We start from the raw sequence: 14,310 nt of genomic DNA, 5'->3' as shown, positions 1-14,310 counted from the left end.
TTTGCTAGTCTCTATGCTAAAATTTGAACCAAATTTCATCCTATAATAAGTGAGTACTATTACCATATAAATATAGTTTAAAAGGCATATAAATATAGCCTACATATAAATATAGCCTACATACAGTAAAGAATAGATGTAACGGATATCAAAATTAATAAAAAACAAAAGCCCAAGAAGCCTCACAATTCCGTAAAGGAAAGCCCGGGAAGACCAGCCTGCATTTTCGAATACTTCTGTCACGTTTTGTGTAACTTGCAGAACATGAAGGGAGTGATGGTGGTTATAGAGTTACCAAAATACATTAAAAACAATCACGCGTATGGTGTGAGCAGACATGCAGAAATGATGTAACCTTCATTGAGTATTATAAAAGGAATGGAATAATAGGCTTCTCCAAAAGATGTAACGTATATTAAAGGAATGGAATGATCGTTTTCTTGTTAGGAGATTTGTGAGTACACAGAAATCTCAAATTTATATGTCGCCGTTTGAGTTGCTGTTTTATACTATTCGAACTAACAAAAATCGTACAAAACAGCAACTCAAACGGCGTGGAACTAACAAAAAGTGGATAATTTTAAGCGTAATATGTGGATAATTTTGCCCTTTGTTGCAAGTTGCATTCAGAAAACCTTTTGTTGCAAGTTTAACTGTATTCATCGATTGCATGGTTCCTGCTCGAGGGTAACAAATGTCATTCCCTGAAAATTTTCATATTTCTTTTCTCCTTTTATTGCGTGCATGTCTTGCAGAGTTTTAGGGCTCTGAATTCTCGTTCTTCTGTGCAGACATTGTAATAGACGGGCGGATGTAGAACATTCTCACAAAAAGAACAAACTGAAACCTAAAGAGTAAGTTACAGGAAAAAAAACATCTGCACTCTTTTCTTGAAATTTTAATAATAGAACTTATGATTTCTAGTTTTTTTTCCCTGATTAAGGTTACGTCTTTTTAGTTTTGTCGATTTAATTAAAAAATTTCCTGTTGGACAGACGGAAGTGTGTCCTTTGTAGCAATATAGGGTAACATCCATTGCGTGTATAAAGCGCTACCAATCAGTGTATCCATGGCTAAGTCTATTTACCCATTTGTTTTAAACAGGTGATCCAGAGTAGGAGAGGGGTCGTTTGCAGACGAACTTTCAAGTGAACAATCTCTTTTAATTTTTATTTTATTATTTTCAATTTGTATGTTTCAACTTAAAAATATGGTTAAAAATACTGGAGATTAGACCCTAGGGCTGCTTTTATTTGTCCAGAATTCTAATGTAGTGAGAAAGCTTCACGGAGGCATTAGGAAGTTTATTTGGTTGCAATGGAAGCACTACAGGAGGTATCTGCTATGGAGATGATTGTTAGCATCTAAGGTGTGTATCAACTAAAATATGTACCAGTCTTTGAATTTTTTATATTGCTTGCTTTATGACTCTTTTATGGGCCTTAAGTCATACCCCATTGCAGTAGAAACCTATATAATTAACAAGGAAATACTGCTAGCCTAAGGTTTTGTTACTGAAAGGCAACCAGTATTAGAGGTAATATATTGCCTAAATGATTGATACCATTCTTGTTCCTCTTTTTCATACCCCTGATTTAATTTTGCCTATGGTCGTAGGCCCAATTTTTCAGATTTTCATAATTTGTCTAAAGGAGGCGGATGGAATCAATGCATTCAGAAAATTATGCATTCAATTATCTATACTTAAGGGTAGAGCATATATGGGTGGACGGATTTCTTTGTAGTTCCGCCGAATAAAGAGAGTTTAATTTTTTTTGTTTTACAGGTGTAAGGAATGTTTTCAGTCCTTTCAGTAATCACTAAATTGTTTTTCAGCAATTCTGGCAATTGCAAAACTGTTGGACGGTGAATTATGCATGTTTTCAGGCGTGAGACAGGTTTGACACAAAATGTGGACAGACATGTTCACAATAAACAAAACCTATAGGTTAATAATAGTTTTATTATTCACAGCAGTAATATCTCTGTAGTCAGATTAAAAGAAAATAAAATAACAAATGTTAATCACCCTAGGATATTAAATCAAAAAATTGATAAATCACCCTAGGATATTAAATTAAAAAATTGATATGGTTCCATAGGAACTTTATTTTTAAAGTGTGAGGATCTCCCTGAAAATTGTAGAAGACGTGGATTTCTTTATTTACATTTCTAGATGGCCAGGTTTGTGTAACCACAGTTTTCTGGGTAACACAGAGTGTTAATTATTAAATAAATTGGATACCTTCTAAGAGAATTCCATATTTAAATACTAAGACACTGTTTCCTTTTTGTTGACTTTATCTCATGTGGAAAATATATCTGTAGATTGTAGTGATAATTTGTGCACTTCATGTCTATTTCCTGAAAAATGTTTTTGAAGAGATTGCTGAAACCTTTCTGAATACAATGCGGAGAACTTGCTGAACTCTGTTTCTCAGGAAAACCTAAAGATACCAAGGCTTCTCTAGAAGATTTTATTAATCTGCACCAAGAAGTATCTCAGTTTGTTGTGAATATGGATACATTGAATAAACCCATAGCTCCCCATGGAGGTGGGACTTCAGATATCAAAGGAAATAATATAATTGAGTACTCAGAGTGGATCCACAACTACATTAACTGAAATATTTTTATTAAATGATCTAAAAAAAAGTCCTCTATTAAATCTAATCTAAAACATGATTTAGCTGCTGAAGAATCACCATCAAGGAGACTTAAAATGATTCTCAAGAAACTATCTCAAGATCAAAAAAAAATCAAAAGGATGCCTCTTTTCTAGGGGCTCAGTCTCTTATTCTGGTACAAGGAAATTAGGTAAGTCCATGTTCTTCACTCCTAGTGGGATGACCTGCATGGTCACATCAATAGGAGGTCATGGTATCAATGACAACCAAATAATCAAAAGGTGTACTAATGTGAATTTGCATTTGAACACATTGCGGTCAACAGAGTTGTCAAATCAAAACCTCAACAACAAACATCCAATAACATCAATATTGCAGCTTACTAATGCACCTGAATTAGGAGAATAGAAATGTTAAACATACAATTTTATGATATAAATATAAGAATGTAATAGATATTGAGATACATTTTCTTAAACCATATGTCAGCAACATTATCAAATCCTTGTCTGAAAATAAATGGCATTAGTAATTGCATTAATTTCATGTTTGGGAAATGCAGCTTTTGAAGCCCATTTTTACTATTCTAGCTGATGATAAATCACATTCTTATCTTCTATTGATTGGAGTGACTCAGGATTAAAGATACATTGACAACAGTTACTGGAACTATTGTACTATTTCATCACACTGTTCTCGGTGAAGGCACAAAATCCTTTTTTTTTTTGGTCCTAACAAGTTATTTATATTTTAATAGAGTTTTTATTTTACACTGATGATAATTATTAACAAAACACTTAATTTTCAACATTCTTAGGGAGTTTGGAGAGGACATTTATGTTGTTGCATGCACAGTAGAAAGGTTTCAGACAGAAGGGTATGCATATGTAGCTCAGTTTGATGATGGTCCTTTGAGTGTAGAATTGATATCAAAAGATATTGTAAGGCCTTTCCTTTTCTTCATGTCTCGGCCCCTAAAACTGTGTCATCTGGTACAAGGAAGAGATGATGATTAGTGAATGGTCAAATGCTTCAGAATACTTTTACAAAGTATGTTTAAGCTATCCTAGTAAGCTCTTATCTTATATATGCAAAGTTGCTATAAATGCAACTCTTCGTCTTAACTACTCACTTACATGTTTGCAGAAAAAATATCTAACTTTATTAGTGTGTACATAGCATTCAAGTTTTTTTTGGCATTATGGGGATGGTTTATTGCTTTTTATCTAACTTGGTGTTATGCAAATTCAACCTAGGTTTTCACTGTCTTCTCTCTAGGTTAAAAGTTTGAAATACATGGATGATTATGTTTCACATCTAGGATGGTTTATTGCTTTTTATCTAACTTGGTGTTATGCAAATTCAACCTAGGTTTTCACTGTCTTCTCTCTAGATTAAAAGTTTGAAATACTTGGATGATTATGTTTCACATCTAGGATGCAAATACCTTAGAAATAGGAAAATAAATTGTGAAGTAGTGGAAAGAACACTCACATTTAAACACTAGATGAGTACATGTATCCTATCAGGTATTCTTTTAAAATTTGATTGATTTGATTGTCTAATGATTCAATATTTTTTTTCTCTTTATGCTTCTCTGACTGATCATATTGTTCAAACCTGCTTAGACTTTGAGTACTGCTAAATCGTTACATTTTAACCCGCAACTTTCACTATAAAGTGCTAATTCATTTTTGTTTTGACTTATTGCAAGGCTGGTGGTACAGTACAATGGGATTAACTACGAACATTTTAAACAAGCAAAACAACTCAATATGGTAACCCTCTGAACAAGACCTGGGCTGTCAAACTATGAAGTTGAAAGGCCAGTCATAGTAGTCAAATACAAAACCTAACTAGAATAAACTAGCTAATAATAAAGGCCTATTATCTTGAATCTTGGCACATTTGCATCGTAATTTTGTCCCCTCTTTACATTAAATTCCATTGGTTATATAAGTAAATTAAGCCATTCATTGTTCAGAATTATTAGTTGTTGCTGGAACTTCATTAACACTGATGATATTAAGATATAGTTTTTATTTCTTTATCTATTAAGGTAGTTTAAAACAGTGATGGTAGTTCTGATATTTTTTATGTAAACATTTTTTCTCAAGGTATACAGTTGCCATTTAATTTGATAAATTTTAGGCACTGTCCTCTGACGATGATTAGCAGAATTTTGACTAGGTTTATTATAATATCTTGAAACTCTTCTCCGCCTCTTCCAATTCTAGACTATGGAGTATAGGTTCAGGTGTCTTGTATTATGCCATACATTCATTAATTCAAAATTGACCCTTTTTTGAGAAAAAGTCATTACATATTTCAATAATTGGTTTTCTCTTGATGTTCAAATTGAAGAATCTAGAAAATACTGATCTTCTAAAATTGCGTTTAATCATATTTTTACTACTTTTTTTACAGAGCTCAACTCTTTGGTTACTGCTAGCACAAAAGAACTTCATAAATCACAGTTGAGTTCACTACTTCTGTCAGTTAGTTATAAATATCTTGATGTAAGTGCATCGATTCTTCAGAATGTTTTCAGCCTTAAAATGGGCCACACATGATGTGAACTAATATTGTGATTCAGAGTTATTGCTCTAAGTGAACTGGATTTAGCAACAGGAAATAAAAATTCATATAACACCAATCAATTTTTAGCCTTAAATAAGGGTAAACCCTTTCTTCACAGTTGTATATTTTTTTTCCCCTATGATTGATATTTTTATTTAGGTACCTCGTCATCAAATTGTATTGGATCGCAATGTATAAAAGTAGACATGTTTGATCTCGAAATTGACCTATGTTAATATGATATACCAACTTCAATCCATTAACCTGAGAATTAAAATTTTCACTTACGAATGTTGCAATTGCTATTCGCTGTTGGACAGACGGAAGTGTGTCCTTTGTAGCAATATAGGGTAACATCCATTGTGTGTATGAAGCGCTACCAATCAGTGTGTCCACGGCTCAGTCTATTTACCCATTTGTTTTAAACATGTGATCCAGAGTAGGAGAGGGGTGGTTTGCAGACGAACTTTCGAGTGAACAATCTCTTTTGATTTTTATCTTATTATTTTCAATTTGTATGCTTCAGCTTGAAAATATGGTTAAAAATACTGGAGATTATACTCTAGGGCTGCTTTTATTTGTTCAGAATTCTAATGGAGTAAATAGTGCAGAAAGCTTCACAGAGGCATTAAGAAGCTTATTTGGTTGCAATGGAAGTACCACCAAGAGGTATCTGCTGTGGAGATGATTGTTATCATCTAAGATGTGTATCAACTAAAATATGTACCTGACTTTGAATTTTTTATATTGCTTGCTTTATGACTCTTTTATGGGCCTCAAGTCATACCCCATTGCAGTCGAAACCTATATAATTACCAAGGAAATACTGCTAGCCTAAGGTTTTGTTACTGAAAGGCAACCAGTATTAGAGGTAATATATTGCCTAAATGATTGATACCATTCCTGTTCCTCTTGTTTGTAGCCCTGATTTATTTTTGCCTATGGTCGTCGGCCCAATTTTTCAGATTTTCATAATATGTCTAAAGGAGGCGGATGGAATCAATGCATTCAGAAAATTATGCATTCAGTTAGCTATACTTAAGGGTAGAGCATGTACGGCTGGACGGATTTTTTTGTAGTTCCGCCGAATAAAACAAAGAACATAAATAGCCGAATAAAGAAAGTTTAATTATTTTTGGTTTACAGGTGTAAGGAATGTTTTCAGTCATTTCAGTAATCACTAAATTGCTTTTCAGCAATTCTGGCAATTGCAAAACTGTTGGACGGTGAATTATGCATGTTTTCAGGCGTGAGGCAGGTTTGACACTAAGAGTAAGTAACCGGAAAAAAAACATTTTCACTCTTTTCTTGAAATTTTAATAATAAAACTTATGATTTCTGGTTTTTTTTTTCCCTGATTAAGGTTACGTTCTTTTTGTTGATTGTAACTAGGGGTATAGGGGTTCGGATTGCCTTAAGGCAACATCCGAACCCCTTTTAGGACCGGGTCCTACCCTAAAATAACGTGACCCCATCCTTATTCTCCATGCTACGCTAAATACACTCTAAAATAAACATTATTGCCAAAATAATGAGACCGATTTACAAGGAGGCCGACTTAAAAGGAATAAAGATGCATATAAGTAAATGACAATTTGCAAGTCATTTCAATCAAGTTAAATCATATCAAAAGGTGATTTAGCTCTGCTGTGCGAACTTAAGGAAGAGTGCGAACTTATTCAGCTTGGTGTGAAATTGTCCAAAGGGACATGGTAGATTTTGATGCAAGTCATTGAAGCATACAAGGACAGATCTGATATATGAAGATCAGATTCGAGCTAATTATTGTACTTATATTTTAGAGGAGAATATATAATCTGACCTGTGGGTCTTTCATGCTTGGTTTTTCCTCCTTGGAGGTTTTCCCAGGGTATGCTTGTTTTTCTTCTGTGCTATTTCTGATTTATGTTGGCTTACTAAATACTGCAAATCTGATTACAATCTAGGGCACAATTTAATCTATGTTGGTTTCCTAAAATACTGCAAATCTGATTACAATCTAGAGCACAATTTAATCTATGTTGATTTACTAAAATATTGCAAATCTGAATACAACCTAGGGCATAATCAATTAGATAAATCTGGTTAACATACCTAGGGTTTAAAATAACATGGTATCAGAGCTCTAGGTATCACTAACTTCTGATTTTAGCAGATCGATTGTTGCATATAGCTGTTGTTTGTGTTTAGATTAAAGATGTCAGGTTTGAAGGCTGAAGATAGGTTTGAGGGAGCCATTGATTTTGCTGCTTGGAAAGTTCGTATTTTGTTGATCCTTGAAGAAAATGACCTACTGAAATTTGTAGAAGAAGAAAGGCTGTCTCCTCCAGAAGATGCTGAAGAGCTGAAATTGTTCAAGAAAGATTCCCTCAAGGCTAGAAGGATCATAATTGAGTCCGTCAAGAACCATCTTGTCACTGTCATATCAAAGTTTACATCTGCCAGAGAAATGATCAAACACTTGGAAGGGATCTATGAAGTCAACAATCTTAGCAGGGCTCTTGCCCTAAGACAACAACTTCTTCACATGAAAATGAAAGAAGAAGACTCAATCATAGCCTACTTCATGAAGATCAATGAACTAAAGGACAAGCTAAGCACTCTTGATTGCCAAATCTCAGATAAAGACCTTGTTGTGATTGCATTAAATGGTCTACCAAATGAATGGGAACCATTCATTCGTAGCATTGGTGGAAGAGCCGATCGTCCCAACTTTGAGCGTCTTCAATCTGACTGCATCGAAGAGGAATCTCGAATTGAGGTAAGAGGAAAATTCAAGAACTCTCTCAAAGATAATCATGTTCTCTTATCTAAATCTAGGAAAGGTGGTCATTGGAAGAAAGAAAAGAGAAGCAAAGATTTTAGATTCTCCTCCTATGATCCAAGGAAAAAGTCAAGAGATTCCTCTCACATTCGTTGCTTCAGATGTGATAAGTATGGTCACTATGCCAGAGATTGTCAAAATGACCCAAAGGAAAGGGAAGCTAACTTAAATGAAGTTTCCAAACAAAGTGAAGACTACCTTCTTATCTTTTCTCTTTCCAGCAATGTTCCTACTGACAGCAATACGTGGATACTTGACAGTGGTGCCTCCAGACACATCTCAAGATTTCGTGAGCATCTCTCAGATCTGATTGAAAAAGACACCAATCTTCATGTAGTAATCGGCGATGATGCTCGATACTTAGTAAAAGGTTCTGGCACTATTTCTTTAAAACTAGATTCTGGTATTTCCTTACAACTTTGTGATATTCTATTTGTACCTGGTATTAAAAGAAATCTTATTTCCATTTCTGCTTTAGAAGATAAGGGTTTGCAAATAGCATTTTCTGAAGGGAAAGTACTCGCTTGGTCTAAGAAATCTAACTTCAAATCTGCTCGTATTATTGGAAATAGATGTGATAGTTTATATAAGCTTGCAGCTAATCCAATTCAAGCTCTCATTCATGAGACTTCTGAATCATGCGAGCTATGGCATAGAAGATTGGGTCATCTTCACTTTCAAGCTCTTCCCACCCTCGGTAAAATGGTCAAAGGTATGCCTAATCTTAGTTTATCTCATGATGATGCTTGTAAAGGGTGTGCAATGGGTAAGAATGTAAAGAATCCCTTTCATAAAAGCGATAGTAGGGCTAAAGAAAGGTTAGAGCTTATTCATTTAGATTTATGTGGTCCTATGTCAGTAGCATCTCCTAGCAGTTTCCTATATTATGTTATCTTCATAGATGATTTCTCTAGGAAAACATGGATCTATTTTCTTAGAACTAAAGAGTCTGAAGAAGTCCTAAACAGATTTAAAGAATTCTAAGCCTTAGTTGAAAATGCTACAGGAAATCGAATTAAATGTTTGAGGTCTGACAATGGAGGTGAATACACCTCAGGTAGTTTCTATGACTTTTGTGTTAAAGCAGGAATTAAGAGGGAGTTCTATGTTCCCTACAACCCTCAGCAAAATGGAGTTGCTGAAAGAAAGAACAGGACCATTGTTGAAGCTGCAAGAGCCATGATACATGATCAAGACTTGCAACCTTTCCTATGGGCAGAAGCATCCAAAACCGTAGTTTATATTCAGAATAGATGTCCTCATCAAGTCCTAAAGAATGTGACACCTGAAGAAGCCTTTTCAGGAATCAAACCAAACATCAGTCACCTAAGGATATTTGGAAGCCTTGTGTATGTTCATGTGCCTAAAGAAAAACGAACCAAGCTGGATCCATCTGGAAAGAAAGACATCCTAGTAGGATACATTGAATCTTCCAAAGCCTTCAGGATCTACATTTCAGGTCAAAGGTATGTTGAGGTAAGTAGAGATGTAACTTTTGAAGAAGATATTGCTTTCAAAAGATCTAAAGGTTCATTAATCAACAATGATGATATGGTGATGGAAAAACAAGATTCAATTGTTGATGCTAACCCTGAGTTACAGGAGGAGTCTACTGATCTTCCAGATCAGGAAGTTCAAAATGACTCATCAGAACCCATGCAATCTACCCATATACCTCAGGATATTGTGGTCTGCAAGAAGATACCACTTTGGGTTAGAAATACAATTCAAGATGCTGAAGGGTTTGCTGCTCCCAGAGGAACCTTCAGAAATAGCAAGAGTGTCCAAAATCATGCCAACTACATTTTTGTGATGTGCAATATAATTGAGTCTGAACCCCACAATATCGGAGAAGCTATGTCCCATCGTGCTTGGAAATTAGCCATGGATGAAGAGTATGGGTCTATCATCAAGAATGATGTCTGGGACATCGTACCCAGACCCAAAGGTAAGTCTGTCATTTCCTCTAAATGGTTGTTTAAAATTAAACATAATGTTGATGGTAGTATTGAAAAATATAAAGATAGGTTTGTAGCTCGTGGTTTTTCTCAAAAGGAAGGAATAGATTATGAAGAAACCTTTGCCCCTGTTGCTAGATATACCTCTATTAGGTCTATAATAGCTATTGCTGCAGCCAAAGGTTGGGAGCTGCATCAAATGGACGTTAAGACAACCTTCCTTAATGGTGTCATTGAGGAGGAAGTCTATATTGAGCAACCAGAAGGTTATGTAATCCATAAAAGAGATTCTCATGTTTGCAGGTTGAAGAAAACTTTATATGGGCTCAAACAGGCTCCTCGCGCTTGGTATGAAAGAATTGATAAGTACTTACTAAGTTTAGGGTTTTCCAAGAATTATGTTGATGCTAACATTTACTTGAAAATTTATAATGATGAGATGCTTATTTTAGTTTTGTATGTAGATGACTTATTTCTCACGGGTGAAAATAAATTAATCATAAGATGTAAAAAGGAATTAGCCTCAGAATTTGAAATGAAGGATTTAGGTCTAATGCACTACTTCCTAGGGTTAGAAGTATGGCAAAGAGTTAATGAAATCCTTCTAAGTCAGGGAAAATACACTATTGACATTTTGAAAAGATTTAGAATGATAGATTGTAAACCTATGCGTACTCCTATGGAATCTAACTTAAAGAAGTTAAGTGTTTCTGCAGTTAACTCGGATTTTGTAGATCCTTCTGAGTACAGGCAGTTGATTGGCTCCCTGATGTACCTAGTCAATACTAGGCCAGATATCTGTTATGCTGTGAATGCTCTCAGTCAGTTCATGAGCTCACCTAAGCATGTTCACTTGGTTGCCGCCAAGCACATTCTAAGATACCTACATGGCACGATTGGTTATGGGCTGAAGTATTCTTTTAATACCCCAATCCTCCTGAAAGGCTACTCAGATTTAGATTGGGCATGAAGCGTCAAGGACAGGAAAAACACTTTAGGCATCTGCTTCAACTTGGGCTCCGCAGTGATCTCTTGGGCATGCAGAAAGCAATCTTCGGTAAAATTAAGCATTGCAGAAGCTGAGTACATTGCCGCATCTGTTGCATCCAGAGAAGCATTGTGGCTTCGTAAGCTCCTTGTTGGATTATTTGGTCAAGTCAATGATCCTACCACCATTCATTGTGATAATCAAAGTTGTATAAAGATGTCAGTAAATCCTGTATTACATGATCGGTCCAAACATGTGGAAACACACTATCATTACATTCGGGATATGGTGCAGAGAGGCGCCATTCATCTAAAGTACATTAGCATAGATGAACAGATTGCTGACATCCTCACCAAACCCTTATCCAGAGTGAAGTTCGAGTACTTCAGAGATAGACTTGGTGTCATGGAAAACGAAACCTTGATTGAGAGGGAGCTTCAATCTCAGTGACTATTGGTAGAACTTTGAATCATTCTTTGCTTGTGTGCAAGAATGAATTTCATCCAATCTATGCTTGTGTGCTAGATGGATAATTGTAATAACGTAAAGACCCACAGATGTATTACACTTTCTATGCTTGTGTGCTAGAACCATCCTATGCTTGTGTGCTAGGTGGAAGATGTAATTCTATGCTTGTGTGCTAGATCCATTCTATGCTTGTGTGCTAGATGGAACTTAAAAGGTTCAAATTATGTATTCTCCTCCTCCCTAGTTAAGAGGGGGTGTTGATTGTAACTAGAGGTATAGGGGTTCGGATTGCCTTAAGGCAACATCCGAACCCCTTTTAGGACCTGGTCCTACCCTAAAATAACGTGACCCCATCCTTATTCTCCATGCCACGCTAAATACACTCCAAAATAAACATTAGCGCCAAAATAATAAGGAGGCCGACTTACAAGGAGGCCGACTTAAAAGGAATAAAGATGCATATAAGTAAATGACAATTTGCAAGTCATTTCAATCAAGTTAAATCATATCAAAAGGTGATTTAGCTCTGCTGTGCGAACTTAAGGAAGAGTGCGAACTTATTCAGCTTGGTGCTAAATTGTCCAAAGGGACATGGTAGATTTTGATGCAAGTCATTGAAGCATACAAGGACAGATCTGATATATGAAGATCAGATTCGAGCTAAGTATTGTACTTATATTTTAGAGGAGAATATATAATCTGACCCGTGGGTCTTTCATGCTGGGTTTTTCCTCTTTGAAGGTTTTCCCAGGGTATGCTTGTTTGTCTTCTGTGCTATTTCTGATTTATGTTGGCTTACTAAATGCTGCAAATCTGATTACAATCTAGGGCACAATTTAATCTATGTTGGTTTCCTAAAATACTGCAAATCTGATTACAATCTAGAGCACAATTTAATCTATGTTGATTTACTAAAATACTGGAAATCTGAATACAACCTAGGGCTTAATCAATTAGATAAATCTAGTTAACATACCTAGGGTTTAAAATAACACTTTTTAGTTTTGTTGATGCGATACCGGTGATACTGATCCGCATAGTATTGTCAATGAAGCTGGTGATACCGATCCGCAAAATATCATCAATGATGTGGTGAAATCACTGATGCCTGTGAAGCTGACCCAGAAAATATCATCAGTGATGCCGCTGAAACTGATCTGCCAAATATCGCCAATGTTGTCGGTGAAACTGCGATGTTCAAAGCTGTTGAGGAAGGTCATGAGAAAATCGTTGCAGAACTTTTGCCTTTAACACTTCCACAGCACTACTGGAGGACAGATGGCCAAACGCTTGTGCACTGAGCGGCGCAAAGGTATCCTTAAAGCATCATTTAATTTTTATAGAATCCTAGAAACGCTATCTCCTCTATAATGGGTATCTTTGTATCTCCTTTATAATGTGTATCTTTCTAATTGTGCAGAAGTGCTCAAGAAGCTCATCGCTGCTAAGCCGGACCTTCTTAAACAAGCTGACTATTTACGCAGAACACCCCTAGATTATGCTTCCTGTCTTAAAGGAATATCACATATTGCAAAAATTATTTTAGAGAAAGACACGTCTTCCTGTTATACAGTGGACAACAATCACCAATTAGCGCTTCATATAGCGGTCAAAGAAGGCAACATCGATTTAGTGAGCCACTAAATCGATGTTGCCTTCTTTGACCGCTATATGAAGCGCTGATTGGTGATTGCTGGCATAGTAATTGGAGCAACGAGGGAAGAAATGGTTTTCAACTGGTGATTGAAAAAGCAGTACAAATTTTTGACAAAATCGGGACACGCATAAAAACTTTGATGTTCTTGGTGATATCAAAGAGGCTGATCGATGAAGCTGACAACCGAGGCAAGACGCCATTGGACATAGCACTAGACATCATGGACACAGACGAGCGCCTTTTCAAAGGAGTAAGTGATTCATTTATTTTGCATAGTTCCTGCTACTATGTTAATTTAATGCACCTTTCTTTGTTTTTGAAGCATTCCCTTGCTTTCCTTTTGAGCCCTTTTTTCCATGACAAATGAGATAGTAAAATCCAAGCAATTATTTTTGAAGTTATAAATCAAAATAGTGCGCAAGAGCTCTGTCCCCACATAAGCTCCAGAATAGTCAAGCTGAAGCTTTTATTTCTGTTTGTTTTTTTAAATGTCAGTCATAGCATTTCTGGGATTTATTCCTTCCCTGTAAAAAAGCTGAAAAAGAAGTGGCAGAAAATTTAATTTAGGCCAGTGATCTAAAACTCTCCAATCAAGGATCTTAGAACTAATGACCAAATTATCTCCCACCCAAAATATGAAGACCAGAAATCTATACAAACCCTCAGGAATAGCTTCATTGCCACAATGTCTATTAAGTTCAAGTATAAACCCCATTAAACGGTTTGACGTGAACTAAATTGAGAAGGTCCATATTCTCCCGCAAAAAACAGAAAAGTGATCCAACTGAGCCATGCCTCCCCTTTTCTCTTCCAAACTTAGCGTCAAATTAAAATCGCCAGGCAAAACCCAAGGAAGATAAGGAGCAAAGGGCAAAACATACCTAATATGAGCCCAAAGCAGAGTTTTCTACCAGAGGTCAGTTGGAGAATAAACATTAGTAATTAGAATAGTTTCTCCATAGTCTAGGCTAGAGACCGCCATGGAAAGAGTGGAATGACTAGAAAGCCACCAAAGTGGGATAATCTTTGCTCAGGTCCCAAAAAAGAGCAAGGCCTCAGAGCTATCGAAGGCTCCAATGCACTGACACTAGCCAAACCGTCTAATATGAGGAGTACGCTATAGCATGCCATCCACTTAAAGCTTAGTTTCTTGAACACAAAATATTTAGAGCATGAGCCCCACCCACATAAAACGATTCTGACTGTTG

General features: G+C 36.0%; 1 long non-coding RNA gene across 11 annotated transcripts; it reads left to right on the top strand.

The window, feature by feature from the left end:
- The first annotated feature begins 214 nt into the window (after window positions 1-214).
- Window positions 215-13,072, top strand: LOC131859860 (uncharacterized). Of its 11 annotated transcripts, XR_009359403.1 has the most exons (8): window positions 215-687; window positions 792-854; window positions 1,105-1,369; window positions 3,265-3,326; window positions 3,445-3,677; window positions 4,342-4,405; window positions 12,500-12,757; window positions 12,866-13,072. It is a non-coding gene; the product is annotated as an uncharacterized LOC131859860 (long non-coding RNA). The 11 variants fall into 11 exon arrangements; XR_009359406.1 differs by lacking the exon at window positions 3,265-3,326; XR_009359407.1 differs by lacking the exons at window positions 12,500-12,757; window positions 12,866-13,072 and adding an exon at window positions 5,055-6,298.
- Window positions 13,073-14,310: the final 1,238 nt, after the last annotated feature.

Source organism: Cryptomeria japonica, chromosome 11, assembly GCF_030272615.1.
Source record: "Cryptomeria japonica chromosome 11, Sugi_1.0, whole genome shotgun sequence".
In the NCBI taxonomy this organism is placed as follows: domain Eukaryota; kingdom Viridiplantae; phylum Streptophyta; class Pinopsida; order Cupressales; family Cupressaceae; genus Cryptomeria; species Cryptomeria japonica.
Note: the sequence above shows the minus strand (reverse complement) of the source record. Positions and strands in the feature narration are given on the sequence as shown.